The sequence below is a fragment of the Ochotona curzoniae genome, unplaced genomic scaffold, assembly GCF_017591425.1.
Source record: "Ochotona curzoniae isolate NIBS_2020 unplaced genomic scaffold, NIBS_Ocur_1.0 contig_2692, whole genome shotgun sequence".
NCBI lineage: Eukaryota > Metazoa > Chordata > Mammalia > Lagomorpha > Ochotonidae > Ochotona > Ochotona curzoniae.
This window is the reverse complement of record NW_024465556.1, coordinates 700330-707565: the sequence shown is the minus strand read 5'-3', so window position 1 is coordinate 707565 and position 7236 is coordinate 700330. Positions and strand designations below refer to the sequence as shown.

The 7236-nt window shown below is 37.4% G+C and overlaps 1 pseudogene; it reads right to left on the bottom strand.

The window, feature by feature from the left end:
• Positions 1–5220: 5220 nt before the first annotated feature.
• Positions 5221–6152, bottom strand: LOC121153470 (annotated as a pseudogene).
• Positions 6153–7236: the final 1084 nt, after the last annotated feature.

The following is a 7236-nucleotide window of genomic DNA, read 5'->3' as shown; positions in this document are numbered from 1 at the left end:
ACCAATCTTTACTGCATTGTTTGATCTGTTAGGTTCCTTTTAAAAGCTCTTTTCATAGCTAAATTTTCCCATGGGTTGGCACTGTCATGAATACCTCTTACAAACAGCATATGATTGTTAGCTAAGAATATTTTTGAAGGATGGAATCTGCATAAGAAAAGTACAAAACTGGAAACTATAATGCTAAGGGAAATGAGCGAATCCCAAAAGGTTAGATACCACATGTTTGCCTTAATTTAACCTGTATTTTTTTTAACCTGTCATTGATACTGTCTCAACACATGTGTTTTGAAAAATTGAACTTGTACTATTTTTAACATATTGTTTACTCAATACTATGTCAATCAATTCCATAACACTGTATATTGTTGCTGATGTTTTGTTGGGGCTTTTAACTGATGGGGATTTTACTCTGTTAGCTCTACCTTCAGACCAGAGAAGGTCTCCCCAAGAAGCCGTTAAAGTTATCTGGACAATAAGATGCTGGACTCTATGCTGGGTATGTGCTTGCAACGAAGGAATCTCAACTGAACTTGAACTGTGGTTATGCAGCAAGGTGGAGGAATCCACCATGGAGGGAGGGTTTTAGGAGTAGCGGGGGAAATCCCAATGCCTATAAAACTGTATCACATAATACAATGTCATTAACAATAAAATAAAATAAACAAAAAATAAAAAAAGAAAGTACAAATTTCAAGGAATAGCTTTTATTAGTAATAAAAGTAATAAAGGACATTTAAAAAATGTCCAAATAGCATTTTGTTCTTAAAATTAATTAATTTTATTTTTCCATGATATAGTTCTACAGGCTCTGGGATTTTCCTTCCCTCCCCTTGTTCATCTTCTTTTTTATTGATATATTTATTATTATTATTTTATGATGTAATTTCATAGACTCGAATTCTCCTTACTCTCTCCTTAAAGCCTCTCCCACGCTTGACTTCCCCCATATTATTACAATAGCATAGTCCTTCTTAAACAGTATAAATCTTTCATTCTGCTATTTAATATATCCTGACATTGTGGGTATAGACAATGGCCGAGAGTCTAGCATCCTATTATCAAGATATATTTAACAGTTTCATTGGGAGACCATCTTTGATTTGGAAGTAGAGATGCATATCCTCACATCTGGATATGACAGCTTCTATTACACAGTTACTATACACTCCTTTAAATGAAAAGCCATAAAAAAATTGACAATAGGAAGAAAAATAGAAAATGTACAACATGAAGTTAAATAACAAGCTACTGTGTGACCAATGTGTTGCTAAATAAATGAAAATCAAAAACCTTGAAGAGAATGATGCTACTGTATGACCTATGAGTTAATGAAGAACTTAATTAAAAAAAAAAAACAATTTCGAAGAAATGAAAAAAAAAAAAGCAAAACCCACGAGATGTAGCAAAAACAGTACCGAAAAGGCTATTGATCTGGTATTTTGCAAAGAGGCTGCATTACAGAGGAAACATATGATATTTATCCTTTTGGGATTGACTTGTTTCACTGACATAATAATGGTCTCTAGTTGGGACCTTTTGGTTGCAGATTGTAGACTTTAATTTTTTTAAATGGCCAAGTAGTATTTCATGGGGCAGATGTACCAGTTTCTTTATCCATCCCTCTTTTTCACTTGTCTTAGCACTTTCCATACTGACTTCCAAAGTTGCAGCACTAGCCTACAATCCCACCAAGAGTGAAGGGAGGTAGCTTTCTCCCCACACCCATGCCAGCAGGTGTTATTAGTACAGTTCTGAATGTAGACCTATCTTACTGGAGTTAGGCAGAAGCTCAATGTGGTTTCCATTTGCATTTCCCTGACAGCTAAAGGGCCTGAACATTTTTTCATATGTTTATTAACAATTTGAATGTTTTGTTTTAATTGCCTATTCATCTCCTTCTCCCATTTCTTCACAGGATTATTTGTTTTGCTGTCACTGAGTTTGTAAAGCCCTTTGCAAACCGTAGATATTAGTCTCCTACCAGTTGTGTAGTGTGCAATGATTTTCCCCATTCCATTGATTGCTTCTTCACTTTGCTGATAGTCTCCTTTGCTATACAGAAACTTTTAAATTTGATGTAGTCCCATTTTTTTTTTTAATTTTGGCTTTGACTGCCTTGCTTTTGGCAACTTTTCATGAAATCTTTCCCAATGTCTATACATTGGAGAGTGCTTCCTATCTTTTCCTCCAATAGTTTGATTATTTCTGGCAGATTTAGGTCCTTGATCCATTTGGAGCTGATTTTCATATAAGGTGACAGGTGCGAGGGTCTTGCTTTTTATTTCTGCAGGCTGCTATCCAATTATCCCAATAGCATTTGTTGAAAAGAACAGGCTTTTTCCTTGCATTATTTTCGTTTTTCTTATCAAAAATTAGTTGACTATACACATGTGGGCTCCATTTTGGTGTTTCTATTCTACTCCACTGATCTTTTGTTTCAGTACCAGACTATTTTGATGGCGACTGCCCTATAGTGTCTTTTGATGTATGGAATTATGATTCCTCCAGCTTGATTTTTATTATTCAGGATAGTTTTGGCTATTCATGGTCTCTTTGTTTCCAGATAAACTTTTGTATCTTCTTTTTCTTTCTGAGAATAATGTTTTTGGGATTTTGATTGGGATAGAGTTAAATCTGTATTTTAATTTTGGTAATATGTACATTGCTAAGCGGGGTTTTGAAATAGTCTCTCCAATATATATATTTTTTTCATTCTAGCTAGTTGGTAACCACTGGACTCTCTCTCTTATTAGTTTACTTATTTCCCAAGTATTCAGTTGTCAACATGTCATCAATATAAAAACTATAAATGAGATAGCTAACATTCCTTTTTTCTTCATGCTAAATATTAAAAAATCCAGCTTACATTTCATTTATACTTAGAAGAACATGTCAGCTGGTCTCAGCCACATTTCACAGATACCTGTTGCTGCTAGTCTGTATCACTGTTTATGGCAAGATCTAGAAAACTTTAACCCTAGGGCTAAAGTTGCCTTACTGCTAAAATCTGGCACTTCCTGGGTCTGTACAATGAAAAGTCTTTATGCTTCTTGGCAGGAATTTTTTCCATTCCTATATTAGCTTTGGGAATTATTCTGCATATAGAAATTTGCAATTTGGTTATTTCCCCTTGTAGTTAGTTGTTCCATACCTGGCTCTTAGAGTCTACTCTATGTGTGCACAGTATCCAACCACAGACTTCAAAGCACCTCTGTACAGATACAGAGCTATTTTCTGTGTAACTAACTTCCATCCTTCCCTGCCTCCCTATCAATATTCCATTCTGTAAAGTCCAACAGCCTCAGCCTCCTGAACACCAATTTCTGGTCTTCAATTTAGCAAGATAACTATGCTTTACTTCAAGTCTTCTCTTGTGCAATAGTCTACAGAATGCCTTCAGGCAGAAATTACGAGCAAATACAGGGCTCACCTCATTAGTTTTCTTTCTTTGAAGGATCACTCTGTGGTGCTTGCTGTCCAGGCTTCTAGCTGTGGGCAGCAGGGAGTTAGCCTGGTACAAGTAATTCTTTATGCCCCGAAGTGGAAATCCTAGTTTGTAAGGCAAAATTTAATTAGAGGACATCCTGTGCTCACTCTCATGAGTTTCAGCCAAGAACATTGGGTTCTTTTGGAGGAGGAAAGTTGAGAAGGTTTTTGATGTTGGTGGGAGGTTCCATTCCTTATGGCTACACCTAGCACCTCCACATGCAACCGCTCCTATGTCCACAGTCACAGCTGTCTTCCTAAGATGAAGTGGCTCTGCTTCAACATCATGCTTATTCTAATGTATCTGGCTCTTTTTGAGGTAGGCCTCTTGGGTAGGCCTTTAACCTAAATACCACCTGTGAGTTGCAAAATGAACAAATAAAAACAAAAAATGACACACGCAGAAGGAGGTCAAAGATCATGTGGAAGGTCCTATATGCTCCTTCCTGGCCTGCCCCATCTCCCAACAGTCATTGTATAGCACTGAATAATCCGTCTCTGTGCACCTGTGTGGATCAGGCATATGATCAATGTGTTATTTCTGTTATTACTCCTGCATGGTTGTTTGGGTTAAGAATTCTATGTTATAACAATAGCAATTTTCCTTCAGTACCTTGAAAATGCTAATACACTGCTTTCTTACATTTGCTGCTGCTCATGAAATGACTGCTATTGGTCTAAACATCGTTCCTTAATAGATCAACTTCATACTACCAGCAAAAGTCATCAAAACATAAAGTTCATTTTTCAAGCTTCCCTTGCCATCCCCCAACTCTTTTTTTTTTTTTTTTGGTATTCTTCAATTTCATTACAGTGAGTTTCAGTATGGGTTTATTTTTATTTAACCTATTTATAAAGGATAAATTTTCCATCAGAAAGATAATGCTTCTTTGCTCTTCACTCTATTCTCTTCTGGAACTTTTTTTTAGCACTATTTGGCAAACCTTCTTGAACTATCCTCCAGGCTTTATCACATTGTAAAAATTAAACTCTCTGTATTTTTTTCATTTTGGTAAGCTATTCATTCCTTTCTTCAGATTATCTGTTTTCTCCTTTTCTAGTCACACTAATAATTTTTTTTTGAAATTTAAAGAAAAATATGGAAAATCTGAAAAACAATTAGAAAAAATAAACTTTCAGAAAACTTAGCTACACAATGCACTGAGTCAATTCTGTTACATTCTATTACACTGAGTCAATTCTATACAAAAACTATGAAACAAGCCACCCTTCTTCATCAATTGGAGCAAAGACAGAATGCCTAAAAACAATGTTGATGACTTCTCATGGATGGGCTTTTCACTTTGAGCAAAATAAAAATAGAAGAGCAAAAAAGGGATGAGTATGTTCAGTTATATGAAGCCCCTAGGAATCAGAACATCTTGTCATGTAGCAGTAGTGCATACTATAAAAGCGCATCTTGTTAAAGGAATAGAACCACCAGTGTTCAAAAGCAGCTTTGTCAATCAGGAAAAAAATAAACCATTCTTCAGGATGTCCCTCTGTTGCTCATCACTGCGTACACCGTACACCGGTAGCAACTTTTGACATGAACAGAGCAAGAAGAAAAGAAGCTACAAACCTGTTTGTTTAAAATCAAAGTGAAAACAAATATCAAATCTGTTATACACTAACATCTTCAAAGTACATCACTTGTACCAGAGAAAGACTAGAACAAAAATGTGTTTACGGAGATACAAACATTAGAGAGTCAGTGAATGATCATGCCTCTCACATGGCGTTCCGGCAGTATTCGAGGGGGGCCGCTTCTTAACCACTGGCGTTGAACAAAGCTGCGGAATTTTTTGCCCAGCACTTTGGAAAATTGTGAAGGTAATTCAGTAATGAAGCAAGACTCTCCTCATCCAGAGGGGGTAGAGCTGGATATTGCTACAATTCGTACCATTGTTAAATAATTGGCAGTAGAACTGGCACTCCACACAGCTGCAGGTGATCTGCAACGATTCCAGCATACTGTGCTCTTTGAGTTTTGTAGAACAACTGAATGTCCAGGATTATACTGAAGTATTTTTCTGTTCCTACCACAGTTTCTTTAACAGCATTCTCATTACTTGTATTTCCATGAGATTTTTTTTATAATTTGCATAATTTTCCAGAATGGAAATCACATACTTGGCAGGAAGATAAAAGAGCTGTTTTTGTCCGGTAATTAAGTACCAATAATCATCAAGCCATGGTTTTAGCTCTTCTGGAATCTTCAACTTCAGTTCTGTTCATGAAGGACTCCTCATTGTCAACAACAGGATCCACGCAGACACTCCTCTTCCAAGTAGGCTGATGGTACTGCCCCATCTCCACTTCTAGGTGTTTTCTGTTTGTCCTTTGTTTTCACATATGCATTTTTTTCTGCCGCAGTCCAAGTGTCTTATTTCCTGGAGAACTCCCTCTCATCTTCCCCTCTGCACACTGTTCCTGTTTGGTTTTTACAAGTTTTTGTCAAGTTTGCACATTGGGGTCCACATATCTGCACACTCAGCTCTCTGGAACCCATTCTTCCCAAATTTTATTCCAACCATTGTAACATACAAAATACTTTACTCATTTGTCCTTTATACACACTGCATTTCACAAAGAGGCCTATGAAAGCACAATACTTGCTCACTGACCTGGAATTCAGGCTTTGGGTCCCAGCTGGGCACCATTCATTTATAAGTGATTTGCTGCCTCTGCCTTCTCCCTCCACACCAGACTACTGCCCTCTACTCTCTATCCTACCCAACGTCAGATGCGTCCTCAGGCGTCTGACTGCTCTACATTCTGGACCAAAATCCTATTATTTTTTTCCATTTTAATATTTATTTTGTTCTTATTTGAAAGGCAGAGGTAAAATAGAGCCAGATACTTAGCCTGCTGGTTTACTTCCCAAATGGACACAGTAACCAGAGCTGAGTGGATCTGAATGGGTGAAGGGGCCCAAAGCCTTTAGCCATCCTCTACAGCTTTTCCAATCTGCAAGCAGAGAGCTGGATCAGAATTGGAGCAACCAGGACTTGAACCAGTGTTCATAAGGGATCCCAACACTGAAGGCTGAAGCTTAGCATACTATGCCGTAGTAATGTTCCCCACATTTCCCATTCTTAATATTTAATATTGCTTCTCTTATATATTATAACTTAGGCATGTCTGTTACTACTTATTTCTCCTTGATTAATTTACTAGATTTAATGTCAGCATTATTTCTTTGAGGTTCTTACAGTTACTTTGATTTTTTTTCTTAATTTTAACTGCATAGATTTCATACTAATTTTGTATGCCTTATTCTTTCTTTAAAGATTTGTTTTATTTTTGTTAGAAAATCAGATATACAGAGAGGAAGATTGTCCTTTGATTCACTCCCCAAGTGGCCACAATGGCTGAAACTGTGCCAACCTGAAGGTAGGAGCCAGGAGCCTCTTCTGGGTATCCCAAATGGGTGCAGGGTCCCAAAGTTTTTGGGCCATCCTCCACTGCAAGTTGCAAGAACCAACTGTTTCACGAAGAATTTTGAAGTGACATCATAGGTCAAGATGCTGCCTGCCATGACAGAATTTCACATGAGTGATGGCTTCAATAGCAGGTGCTCCACTGCCAATCAAGCTTCCTGCTAATGCATCCAAATACTTGGGCTCCTGCACCCATGTGGGAGACCTGGATGAAGCCCCTGAGTCCTGACTTCCATTTGGCCCATCAGTAGAACTGAGGAAAGAACCCACTTCTACATTTTGTGAAGGAAAAAAAAGGGACTAG